This window comes from Salmo salar, chromosome ssa08, assembly GCF_905237065.1.
Source record: "Salmo salar chromosome ssa08, Ssal_v3.1, whole genome shotgun sequence".
In the NCBI taxonomy this organism is placed as follows: domain Eukaryota; kingdom Metazoa; phylum Chordata; class Actinopteri; order Salmoniformes; family Salmonidae; genus Salmo; species Salmo salar.
The window spans coordinates 13,418,176-13,432,485 of record NC_059449.1 but is presented as its reverse complement, the minus strand read 5'-3'; the positions used below and the strand labels follow the sequence as shown (position 1 = coordinate 13,432,485).

The window sequence follows — 14,310 nt, the reverse complement described above, 5'->3', positions numbered from 1 at the left end:
GTTAATGATTCTCCAGGTGGTAATCAGGGGCGAGGACTTAACTTGTTATTGATGACACGGATAGGTCGAACACTTAGTCACTCACACACACACACACACACACAGGTATATAGGTGGATCGCTTAGTCACTAGGCTCAGGGCATTGTAGGCCACTTATGTACGCGTTGATGGGATGACACATCACACAAGTTTGCTCAATCATGTTGTTCTCCATTTCTATGTTGTGAGTCATGCTATGGCTTACGGGGTCACTATGGCTTACGGGGTCATTATGGCTTACGGGGACATTTTCTAATAATATGCCAGACGTGTTCACCTTTGCCTTAGGTCAACTTAACCAGAGCGTACTGGGGTTATGCAAAAAATACTGAGTGACGACTCAATATTGTACTGTGTAGCCAGTGTCATTGGTCAATTGGCCTGCTGTACTTAGGCAAGGTGGAAAATGAGTCTTTGATAAGCTATGACTATGCTGTTACGGTAGATAAATTCAAATCTATACTGTAAGTTACACGCACCATAAAATAAAACTCTCTGAGCACTGAGAGATACAGTAAAGGGAAAGAGAGAGGAAGGGAAGGGAAGGAGAGAAGTATACATTTTGCCCAAACATTTAAAAACGGACCAGGCATGGGTGCTCCAAATAGTTTCGCTGAATCAGCAGAGATCAGATTAAATCGTTGGGTGAAACCTGACATAGTTTAGGGGGCAGGAACTCGGCAGCGGCACAGTGATGTCCTGTGGAAAGGTTTGAAAGTGACCCTTTCAAATGATGCACATGGCATCAGCCTAAATTGCGGGAGTAAACTCTGGAGCAGTTGTGAATGCACTGTGTACAGTGGGTAACATATTGAAGGCTTGTTTCTCAGGGCGTGCCGTTCATTAATGTCAGTTATTAATGTCTACTCCAGATATTGAGTCAGCCATTACCAAAAGCAGTCTATGTAGAGAGAGACGTACAAACCAGACAGAGCAGAGCGTTGTTATTGACAAGAAGGCTTATTATTCCCGGGTTATTTGAAGTGTTTAATGTAAGTAAAAGTAGTACACGGTAAAAAAATATGTTTAGTCTATAATACACATTTTTGCTGATTTACACAAAAATAACCTATGCACGCACACAAATAAACACACATGCATAGAAACACACACACACACACACACACACACACACACACACACACACACACACACACACACACACCCTACCCCCCACCGAAACAACAAAAACAAGGAGATAGGTACAGAAACAGGACACGTCGTATCAAGACATTAAAAACGACCTCCCTCCAGCCCCCCTCCTTCCATCTAATTACCTCTCTCATCTCAATCAATAACACACAAGGTGATTGTCTGGTTAGCATTCTACCGACATCCTTCATCAAACGAGCTGTCTTCTCTCACAGACACACACACACACACACACACACACACTTCCTGCCAGGGCTTGCTGGAGGGGGTAAACCAACAGCGGCAAGCAGATACGATCAGGAGCGCTGATCTAATTCAACCTTGACCATCTACACACACATTCAATTTCTTAGCGCGCTTAGAGGAGTCTCTATCGAGATGTGTGTGTGTGAGTGGATCTGTCTGGCACTGGGCCTGTGTGTGTGTGTGTGTGTGTGTGTGTGTGTGTGTGTGTGTGTGTGTGTGTGTGTGTGTGTGTGTGTGTGTGCATATATACGGGTGTGTATGTGTGGGTGGTTCTATTTATGATCAGCCTGCTAAGCAGACCTCATTTCCCACAAACCCAGTCATCTTTCCCACACCAAAATGCATTGACTGAACTCTGTAATATCAGCAAAATGATGCAGAGATGCGTGGTGAATACAGTGCCAGTAAGCCAGTTGCCTTGCCACGTCACAATAAACTCTGAAACCCACCCACCCACCCCCCACACCGCGCCCCCGCCCCTGCCTCGCTGCCGGCCGGTCCCCGACAAGGTGACTTCCCCTCCCTGGAAGGAGTTATGTAGGTCATCCCGACTCCTGCTTATGAAACAAGCAGACAGACAGCGGACCAAGGCTGGCTGCAATGACTGTGCACACACACACACAGCTCCAACAGAACTGTAGTATAGTGAAGGAAGACAACACCCAGCCCAGTCAGGATAGAGAACTTACATAGGCTACATACAGACATGGGTGCATATGAAATGGCACCCTATTCCCTATGGGCTATCTCTGCATACCTGTTGCTGGAATGTTTGTTGAATGTTTTTACATGAACCTACCAACAACAAACATTCTGGAATCTAATACTTGTTAGTTGGTATGTCTTTATTTCAATAGCATATTTCTACTGTACAGTTAAACTGTTAAACCTCTATGGCAATGGTATTGAACGTTTTTCAGCTGGGAGCCAATTTTTTTCGCCAGAATTTCTGGGGACCTTATTTTTCCCCAATAATTTCTTGTGACCCCACCATACCTCAAATCTAATGACACAACCTTAAAATCGGTAATTTCGTTGCATTTTTAACTCTTATCAAAATGAAAAGAAACCGATAAATACATTTCCTCAATAACATTTTATTTTTCAAATTATCTTTCTCAAAAACGTACATTTTTTAAATTTTGGCGACCCCACTGCGGTTCCCCCGCGACCCCGACTTTGCATGGCCCTGCTCTATGGAGAAACAGAGACAGTTGTCCATTTGTATGAAGAGCTCTATTGTACTTTCACCAGAATCAGCGTAACCACAGCTCTTTCCAGTAATGTCTGTTTATTGCAATGAGCTCAACCTCTTTTATTACTACAGCCAAATATTAGTGTCATCCTTCCATCTGTTCCTGGCCCAAACTGTGCCAACACCCAAATGTGCTTTATAAGGCTGCAGCAACAAACTAACACTAATAATCAGCCATTTTATATGTTTCGCTGAGTACGAGTTGATGAACAGAATCACCTCTTTGGTCTGTGAAAATGATATTCGGGTGTTGTTGCTGTTGTTTTGAACATTAAGTATGCTATCAACCCTTGCAGTCAGCATAAGTATATGACGCAACATTCAACCAGCACTCTGCGATGATGTTGAAGGTCATTCAGAATCAACAATGTCAATATCTACTAATTTTTCAGTTCAACTCTTTATACATGGAGTATACAAAACATTAGGAACACCTCCCTAATCTTGACTTTCATCCCCCCCATTTGCCCCCCGGAACAGCTTCAGTTCGTTGGGTCATGGACTCTAAAAGGTGTTGAAAGCGTTCCACAGGGATGCTGACCCATGTTGACTCCAATGCTTCCCACAGTTGTGTCAAGTTGGCTGGATGTCCTTTGGGTGGTGGACCATTCTTGATATACACGGGAAACTGTTGAGCATGAAAAACCCAGCAGCGTTGCAGTTCTTGACACAAACAGGTGTGCCTGGCACCTACTACCATACCCCATTCAAAGGCACATAAATATTTTGTCTTACCCATTCACCGTCTGAATGGCACACATACACAATCCATGTCTCAAGGTTTAAAAATCCTTATTTATCCTGTCTCCTCCCCTTCATCTACACTGATTGAGGTGGATTTAACAAGTGACATCAATAAGGGATCATAGCTTTCACCTGGATTTACCTGGTCAGTTTATGTCAGGAAAAGAGCTGGTGTCCTTTTGTATACTCAGTGTATATGACTTACTTAGTTTATAATGAATTCATCCTAAATGATATACCGTAATTTCCGGACTATTAAGCGCACCTGAATATAAGCCGCACCCACTGAATAAAACATTTTTTTTTATTTTGAACATAAATAAGCCGCACATGTCTATAAGCCGCAGGTGCCTACCGGTACATTGAAACAAATTAACTTTACACAGGCTTTAACGAAACACGGCTTGTAACAAAAAATAAAAAATTAGCAGTAAACTTTAGTTGTCTTTTTTGCACTGAGTCAATTCCTCACGCTGCTGTTTCCAACGTCTTATCATCGACTCATTAAGACCAAGCTCCCGTGCAGCAGCTCTATTTCCTTTTCCAACAGCCAGATCAATTGCCTTCAACTTGAAAGCTGCATCATATGCATTTCTCTGTGTCTTTGCCCTGATGAGGGTGACAAAATGACTACCGTAATCAGAATGATGGGAAGTTTGAGAGCGCTCGATTTAATCTGAACAGTAAACAAAAAAGTTGTTTGACGTTAACCCGTTCGGCAATTTCGTTGGTCTAATGAAAGCTTCATGCCGGCAAAAAAACTGAGCACGTCACAGAATGAAAGCGGGAAAAATCCATATATTAGCCGCGTCATTGTTTAAGCCGCGAGGTTCAAAGCTGGGAAAAAAGTTGCGAATTATAGTCCGGAATTTACGGTAACTACTTTTAAAGGGTTAGTTCAGGATTTCCCCAGAGTCAGATGAAATCGTGGATACCATTTTCATGTCTCTTAGCATAATGACTGCTAGCTGTTCCAATAGGCGACTCCCTAAAAAAACACACCACTTCAATACAGCTATGACAGGAACTGATTTTTCATAGCAGGTTAAGAGAGCATTTCCCCTAACCTTAATCCTATTCCTTTTCCTAACTTTAACCTAATTCTCCTAACCTGCTACATAAATTATCGTAATCTGCTACAAAAAAGTAACTTCCGGTCGTAGCTGTATCAAAGTGGTGTGTTTTAAGGAAATCTCGTTCCCATAGACTTCCAGTCATTGCACTAAAGCTAGTGAACAATTGCGGTAACGCTAGTTAGCAACTTTCTTCAAACTGCAAGCAGATACATAAAAACAGTATCCACGAGGTCATCTGACTCTGGGGAAGTAGATAAAGGGCCTCATTGCCAAAATCCCGAACTATCCCTTTAAGAGCCCAATGTTCTACCACCACCAGACACATGCAAAAGCAGGTGATATATCTAGCCTCAAGATACATGTCTAAAAAGGAGCTCTTATTCTTTTCACTCTTGACCCCAGTCTCTTTTACGTTAGACATGTACCATTGGAGACTAACTCAAGGGGACTTCCAATGCTACCAGAAGATCAAAGCCCCCTCCCAGGGCCTTTTTTAATTTATTTCTTTACAAAAAGTCCCAGGGAAGCATTTTCATTGTTTAATCTTCAAACAATAACACAGGCGATACAATAGCAGTTTATTTCATCGCACAAATCTCTCGTCAGAAAAAGTTGAGCAAACAACCTTTATTTCTCGCCCTGCCTCGCTCCATATGAATCCGCAAAATATCTATGGGATTGATTTCCCCAGCAATATCTCACTAGAGACTCTATTTTGTCTCAGGGGACTACATGATAATGGGAAAACTAGATAAGCCCGGAGATGTGATTGTGGGTGTGAAGCCAGAAAAGAGCCACTCACTGATTGTGCGGCGAATGCGTTATTGGGCAACAACAGGACAGATGTTGGAGCTCAAACTAGACACCAGGCTAATTTGGATGTCACGCTAGGATAATACTGAGAATACTCCGAATGCTTCAAATATCTGGACAGTTTCTCAGCTGTGTAAGGAATGCTTTGTAAGCATGAGTTAAGGTAGTGAAGACTGGTGATTTAGCTAAAGTTAATGGGGGTGGTATTAGGGGGAAAGGCAGGGATGCACCCACATAGAAAGATACTGTTGGAGATTGTTTATCTCTATGGATGATAAACAGCCTATGGATATCCTACAATAATTGTCTGTCGATACAGATATTTTTTTGAATATGTATTTTATTTATTCACTACAAATCTGTCTTAGTGTGTCAGTTGCCTCCTGTATTTTGCCCGGCTAGAAAGAGAGAGAGTTGGTTTGTTTTTAGCTCAAGACTGTCAGTTAGCCTCCAAGACCAGAACACAGGTCAGGAAAGGAGAGTGCCTTTGGGGTCAGATGAACGCTGAAATGAGGTTGGATGTCGGGAATGGTTACCGTGGAAACTGAACAGAAAATAAGGTATCTGCCATCATAGACAAAGTAACGAGTTGCATTCTCAGAAGGTTACTCGTGTAAACGCATTACGTGGGTGATTTTAGATGTCATCGCTGTGACCATGAAGGCAGAACCCATGTGAGGGAATCAAACCCGTTGACCCTGATAAGTATATTAACATTACATATCGTGTAAACAACCTGGATAACCTCACAAGGGCTCTGTTGGATAGAAGACAAAGATTTCATCAGGCATGTACTATACTGCTCTCCTTCTATCTCTCTGTCTGTCACTCACATCTGCACTACACACAGAGCACATAAAGGATGGGGGTCGTGGAAGTGTGTGTGTGTGTGTGTGTGTTTCAAGTTTTAATGTCACATGCACAAGTACATTGAAATGCCTTTCTTGCAAGCTCCAAACCCAACAATGCAGTAATCAACATCAATGTAGCACTAAAAATAACAAGGTAGAACAAAAACACACGAGAAATACAAATAAGAAATAAGAAACTACATGCAGAGTCATTTCCAATACCATATTTACACTGTGCAGGGATACTGGAGTGGTAGAGGTACAGTAGATATGTATATGGGTAAGGTGACTAGGCGCGTGTGTGTGTTTGTGTAGGCTTACCTTGGGTACATAGACAGCGATATAGTCACTGAGTCATTCCACTTAGCTATACTGTATTACAGGGGTCAGACAAGAGCCATAGCCTCACTGAACCCACAGTCTTGAAAGAGAAGTACCCTTGACTTGTGCAAACAATAGCGCTACAGTACAGTAACCTGCTATGGTCTAGAGTACACTATTTATATAACCCACACCTCGAAATGTAGAAAAAGATTATGTAAAACAAACAGAGAGAGGGATAGAGAACGGATAAAACGAGTTATGTAACTTGTAGTCAGACAGCCTAAACATTAGGACACCCACTCACCACCTCCCAACGAGACACAGAGGTCTATTGAGGTGGAATTAGAGACTGTTGTTAGGGAGCTACTTTACTTCAGCCTCTGTGAAGGTGACCCTAGCATAAGGCCTGTTTGGAGAGTACCTGAGCACACAGAAATCTGATATGTGTATCCCTACGCCAGACTTCTGTTACAGTGATACTATGGTTACAGTACTGTACACTGGCCGCTGTGGTTGCACGGGTGGTAAAAGGTTAACTGTGGCCAAAGCTGCTTTCTATGAGTTCTGATGCTTCTAGCCTTGAGTTGCATTTTTGACAACATATCTACAGTTTTTCACTTTTGAATGTGTATAGATTAACCTGATTCAGAGGGGTTGGGTTAAATGCGGAAGACACATTTTGGTTGAATACATTCAGTTGGACAACTGACTAGGTCTCCCCTCCTTTCCCTTTCCTTTTTTTGTATTGCTTACTGGGTATTGTCCAATGAATTCTGTAACCACTCCCTCTTCAAATCATGGCCTTTGATGGACTGTCATTTCTCTTCGCTTAATTGAGCTGTCTTTTACCAAATAAGGCTATTTCTGTATACCACCCCTACCTTGTCACAACACAACAGATTGGCTCAAATGCATTAAGAAGGAAAGAAATTCCACAAATTAACATTTAAGAAGGCACACCTGTTAATTGAAATACATTCCAATCTAAAATATAAATATTTATTTAACACTTTTTTGCTTACTACATGATTCCATATGTGTTATTTCATAGTTCTGATGTCTTCACTATTATTCTACAATGTAGAAAATAGTAAAAATAAATAAAGACCCTTGAATGAGTAGGTGTTCGAACACTTTTGACCGGTAGTGTACAAAGTGGGGCATATCTGGGATTCTGGGTATTTCTTTTTCTTGCGCAACAGAACATGAATTGACTGTCAGATTGTATCTGGGCTGTGATTGCATTCCTTATTGTATCTTGTCTGTTTTTGTGCTGTCTCCTCACCGCATAAACTGTCCCTGACCCTCCTGATAACAACAACAGATCTACATTCTCTCTATCGTATAAGAGAAGAGAAGAGAGAGAAAGAGAAGAGAGGGAAAGAGAGAGAGCCTGGAGAGGAGGAGAAGGAGGAAACATTTTAGACTAGGCATGCAGAATTCTGCAAAACTATCCTCTGTGTACAACGTAAAACACCAAATAATGCATGCAGAGCCGAATTGGGCCCGATACCCGCTAATGATCAAAATCCAGAAAAGAAACGTTAAATTCTACAACCACCTAAAAGGAAGTGATTCCCAAACCTTCCATAACAAAGCCATCACCTACAGAGAGATGAACCTGGAGAAGAGCCCCTTAAGCAGGCTGGTCCTGGGGCTCTGTTCACAAACACAAACACACCCCACAGAGCCCCAGGACAGCAACAAAATTAGACCCAACCAAATCATGAGACAAAAAAAATATAATTACTTGACAGATTAGGAAGAATTTACCAAAAAAACTGAGAAAACTAGAATGCTATTTGGCCCTAAACAGAGAGTACACAGTGGCAGAATACCTGATCACTGTGAGTGACCCAAAATGAAGGAAATCTTTGACTATGTAGAGACTCAGTGAGCATAGCCTTGCTATTGAGAAAGGCCGCCGAAGGCAGACCTGGCTCTCAAGAGAAGACAGGCTATGTGCACACTGCCCACACAATGAGGTGAAAACTGAGATGCACTTCCTAACCTTCTGCCAAATGTATGACCATATTAGAGACACATATTTCCCTCAGATTACACAGACCCACAAAGAATTCGAAAACAAATCCAATTTTGATAAACTCCCTTATCTATTGGGTGAAATACCACAGTGTGCAATCACAGCAGCAAGATTTGAGACCTGTTGCCACAAGAAAAGGGCAACCAGTGAAGAACACACCCCATTGTAAATACAACCTATATTTATGTTTATTTATTTTCTCTTTCATACTTTAACTATTTGCACATCATTACAACACTGTATATATACAGTCGTGGCCAAAGGTTTTGAGAATGACACAAATATTAATTTTCACAAAGTCTGCTGCCTCAGTTTGTATGATGGAAATTTGCATATAGTCCAGAATGTTATGAAGAGTGATCAAATGAATTGCAATTAATTGCAAAGTCCCTCTTTTCCATGCAAATGAACTGAATCCCCCAAAAACATTTCCACTGCATTTCAGCCCTGCCACAAAAGGACCAGCTGACATCATGTTAGTGGTTCTCTCGTTAACACAGGTGTGAGTGTTGACGAGGACAAGGCCGGAGATCACTCTGTCATGCTGACTGAGTTCGAATAACGGACTGGAAGCTTCAAAAGGAAGGTGGTGCTTGGAATCATTGTTCTTCCTCTGTCAACCATGGTTACCTGCAAGGAAACAAGTGCCGTCATCATTGTTTTGCACAAAAAGGGCTTCACAGGCAAGGATATTGCTGCCAGTAAGATTGCACCTAAATCAACCATTTATCGGATCGTCAAGAACTTCAAGGAGAGCGGTTCAATTGTTGTGAAGAAGGCTTCAGGGTGCCCAAGAAAGTCCAGCAAGTGCCAGGACCGTCTCCTAAAGTTGATTCAGCTGCGGGATCGGGGCACTACCAGTACAGAGCTTGCTCAGGAATGGCAGCAGGCAGGTGTGAGTGCATCTGCACGCACAGTGAGGCAAAGACTTTTGGAGGATGGCCTGGTGTCAAGAAGGGCAGCAAAGAAGCCACTTCTCTCCAGGAAAAACATCAGGGACAGACTGATATTCTGCAAAAGGTACAGGGATTGGACTGCTGAGGACTGGGGTAAAGTCATTTTCTCTGATGAATCCCCTTTCCGATTGTTTGGGGCATCCGGAAAAAAGCTTGTCCGGAGAAGACAAGGTGAGCGCTACCATCAGTCCTGTGTCATGCCAACAGGAAAGCATCCTGAGACTATTCATGTGTGGGGTTGCTACTCAGCCAAGGGAGTGGGCTCACTCACAATTTTGCCTAAGAACACAGCCATGAATAAAGAATGGTACCAACACATCCTCCGAGAGCAACTTCTCCCAACCATCCAGGAACAGTTTGGTGACGAACAATGCCTTTTCCAGCATGATGGAGCACCTTGCCATAAGGCAAAAGTGACAACTAAGTGGCTCGGGGAACAAAACATCGATATTTTGGGTCCATGGCCAGGAAACTGCCCAGACCTTAATCCCATTTAGAACTTGTGGTCAATCCTCAAAAGGCGGGTGGACAAACAAAAACCCACAAATTCTGACAAACTCCAAGCATTGATTATGCAAGAATGGGCTGCCATCAGTCAGGATGTGGCCCAGAAGTTAATTGACAGCATGCCAGGGCAGATTGCAGAGGTCTTGAAAAAGAAGTGTCAACACTCTTTGCATCAACTTCATGTAATTGTCAATAAAAGCCTTTGACACTTATGAAATGCTTGTAATTATACTTCAGTATTCCATAGTAATATCTGGCAAAAATATCTAAAGACACTGAAGCAGCAAACTTTGTGGAAATTAATATTTGTGTCATTCTCAAAACCTTTGGCCACGACTGTACATAATATGACATTTGAAATGTCTTTATTATTTTGGAAGTTTTGTAAGTGTAATGTTTACTGTACATTTTTATTGTTTATTTCACTTTTGTTTATTATCTATTTCACTTGCTTTGGCAATGTAAACATATGTTTCCCATGCCAATAAAGCCTTTAATTAAAATTTTAAAATTTAAATAAATATTTGAATTGAAAGAGAGACCTGACGGCTAGAAAACAGCCCAACCAGATCCACAGGTCTAACTGCACCTCGCCTAGGGTATCTCCTCACATATAGTTGAGAATTGCCCGTTTTATGGCAAGTTAAAGGGATACTTCGGGATGTTGGCAACGATGCCCTTTATCTACTTCCCCAGAGTCAGACGAACTAGTGGATACCCTTTTTATGTCTCTGTGTCCATTGCGTTAACGCAATGAATGCAAGTCTATGGGTATGCTAGTATTTCACAACACAGTATCCCATTCCCGACCGAGATATTTGACCTTTACCTTAAATAACCTAGAATACCAGCTGAAAGGTTAGTAGAGACATAGAGCTGACCTGGTATAACCCTCCTTTAAGCTAGAACCTTGACATCTAGTGATTAAGACTCAGCCTGAGGACAAAGTCATCCATTATGGAACTTAAATTTAGCCTCCATCACTCACTGTCACACCTATAGGCCTTGGTCAAATGTAGTGGACTATATATGGTATAATATGGGGTGCCATTTCAGATGCAGCACTGACTGTAACTAATTGCCTGAGATAATGAAACCATCTAAGAATGTTCGCGTGAATCTCCAAGGCGATGTGAGTGACAGGCTGTTATTATCTCAGTGGGAAGGAACTAACTCCTGGCTCGAAACTCCCATAATTCCCAGTTGTCAACATCAGAGAGTCTAGAGAGACAGAAGTAGTAATAAAATCCATAGGCCTCAGTCATGTGATACGGCTTTGAATGAGCTGCTGTCTAGCCTAGCGCACAAACTATGTCTCTGTACTACACTTGTAGAAAAAAAATGTGCTAAGTAGAATAATTTAGGGTTCTTTGGTTTGTCCCCAGATGGGAACCCTTTTTGGTGCCAGGTAGAACCCTTTGCAGAGGGGTTTTCATAGAACCACCTGTAAATGGTTCTACTATTTTACTGGTGACTACCTCATTTTTACATGAGGTGACTACCTCATGAAGCTGGTTGAGAGAATGCCAAGAGTGTGCAAAGCTGTCATCAAGGCAAAGGGCTACTTTGAAGAATCTCAAATATAAAATATATTTTGATTTTCAGTGGTGTAAAGTACTTAAGTAAAAATACTTTAAAGTACTACTTAAGTAGTTTTTGGGGTATCCGTACTTTACTTTACTATTTCTATTTTGGGCAACTTTTACTTTTACTTTACTACATTCCTAAATAAAATAATGTACTTTTTACTCTATACATTTTCCCTGACACCCAAAAGTACCCGTTATATTTTGGCAGGAAAATGGTCCAATTCCTGCACAATCCCTGGTCATCTCTACTGCTCTCTGGTTTGCATAATATAAGGAATTAGAATACTTTCCTTTTACTTTTGATACTTAAGTATATTTTAGCAATTGCGTTTACTTTTGATACTTAAGTATATTTAAAACCAAATACTTTTAGACTTTTACACAAGTAGTATTTTACTTTTATTTGAGTCGTTTTCTATTAAGGTATCTTTGCTTTTCCTCAAGTATGGCTTTTGAGTACTTTTCCATCACTGTTGATTTGTATAACACTTTTTCGGTTACTACATGATTCCATGTGTGTTATTTCATAGTTTCGATGTCTTCACTATTATTCTACAATGTAGAAAATAGTAAAAATAAAGAAAAGACTTGGAATGAGTAGGAGTGTCCAAACTTTTGACTGGTACTGTATATCATAAAGCCTAGTTATAACCTAACACAGTGGTGTTAGGGAACTCCTGGCTTACAGGCCACATCAGGCCTGAAAGTCACATTATGCTGGCTTGCAAAGTGATGTGTAAATCCTATCCAGATATCCAACAATTGGAACTTTTAATCACCTGCTACCTGCATTTAGAATGACTGCCAGGATAGGCAAGACTGAGTAATGAGACTACCTAAATCATCTAAACTGGAACAACCATCTCAGTAACGGGTGCAATAAGTCCAACTACTAATAGATTGGATTAGTTTAGGAAAATTAATGTAATTTCTTTTTTTGTAGCATAAGATTAATCAACCAATCAACGTACATGCAATAACACAAATATTGAAACAAAGATTTCTGAAAATCAACCTCCAATACAGAATGCTGGGAAATATGATAATGATGGGTGTGGTTTTGAGTCTTTTACTTTACACATAGTAAAAATGACACAATCACACTCAACTCTGGTTATTAACACCAACACTGGGATTATTTTACACCACTGAGTGTTAAGTTAATTTAACTTCTGAATCAACACTAGAAATGTTACACTTAAAAATCAACACATGGTAATATTGGCCAATTGGCTGTGTAAACAATACAGGTTACATTTAAATAAAACAGTTTAAAAATAAATACAATACACTGCTAGTTCACTCATACTCCCTTCTATTCTCCTACTCTCTGTTCAATAAAATCACAGAAAATACTACTTTTAAAGAAAGAAATCATGGCAAAGATATATATATTTTTTATTTTATTTAACTAGGCAAGTCAGTTAAGAACAAATTCTTATTTTCAATGACGGCCTAGGAACAGTGGGTTAACTGCCTTGTTCAGGGGCAGAACGACAGATTTGTACCTTGTCAGCTCGGGGATTCAAACTTGCGAACCTTTCGGTTACTAGTCCAACGCTCTAACCACTAGGCTACACTGCTGCCCCATATGTCAGTACTGTATGTAAAATGATTAATGCAATACCAGATACATGCACAAATATTCCCATATAGGTACATACATTTTTTAATTCTCACACATATCTTTTTAAATTGATCAGATCACTCAAACTCCTGATGTTAAAGTGTTAACACTGAGGTAAACACTAATGCCCAGGCACTATTAAAAAAATATAATAAAATACAACACAAAAGCTTATTCAGATTCAGAAGAGTAGAACCCTTCTTGACTCCCAAAGAATCATCAAAGAACACTTTCTTCCAAAAACGATTCTTGGTATCTTAAAGGTTTTAGGTAGAACCTTTTGTCTTACAAAGAACCCCCATCTTCCAAATAGGGTTCATCAGATTAAAATGGTTCTTGGTAGACATCTTTGCTGTTGTTTTGCAACTGAATTATCTACTAGGCCGATAATGAGTAATGACTGATTCCGGCTGTGCCAGCTGACCAGAGAAAACCTCTTGATCAACAGTCCAAGGATGCGTCCCAAATTGCACCATTACCCAATTCCCTACATTTCACTACTTTTGACCAAAGCTCTATGGGCCCTGCCGTTTGGGACGCAGCCCAAGTCTGAACCACTTTGATCCGGAGCTGAGACAATATCTGTATTGACTCGAAGAATCAAGGCCTCACAAGTCCAGTACAGCCCTCTGATCGGTTTTTAGCTGCAAACTTCCAGGAACGTTGTGCTGGAAGCAGCCAGAAAATTCCCAGTAATAGGCCTACTTAACACAGTCAGCAACAAGCTGGCAAGATGACTTGTTGAGAAATAAACTTACTGGGCAGAGGATTGATTTCCAGGCCATGGGAAATTGTGAGATACCCCAAACAAGAAGCCTTGTCATAAACACAATGAGCTTTAAAAACAGAACAGAACATGAAATAAATACCACCACGCAATGACTTTGATCGTATTTTCCCCCCTCAAAATAAAACCTGTACAATAGCAAGGAAAACAAGCGAACGAGTTGGCGTTAGGCGTTAAATCTAATCAAACCGAAGAAAAGGCCATGTTTTCAGCACCTTTGGGATAACCCGGCACACTATTTACACTAATCTAGCTTAGTGGCGTAGCCCATAGACATAAACAGAACCTGTTGCGTCAAA

The 14,310-nt window shown here is 40.9% G+C and overlaps 1 protein-coding gene across 3 annotated transcripts in view; it reads right to left on the bottom strand.

Moving 5' to 3' along the window:
* Positions 1-14,310, bottom strand: part of LOC106610192 (mineralocorticoid receptor) — a 93,110-nt gene that overhangs the window by 37,899 nt on the left and 40,901 nt on the right. The gene's annotated exons all lie outside the window — the stretch shown is intronic.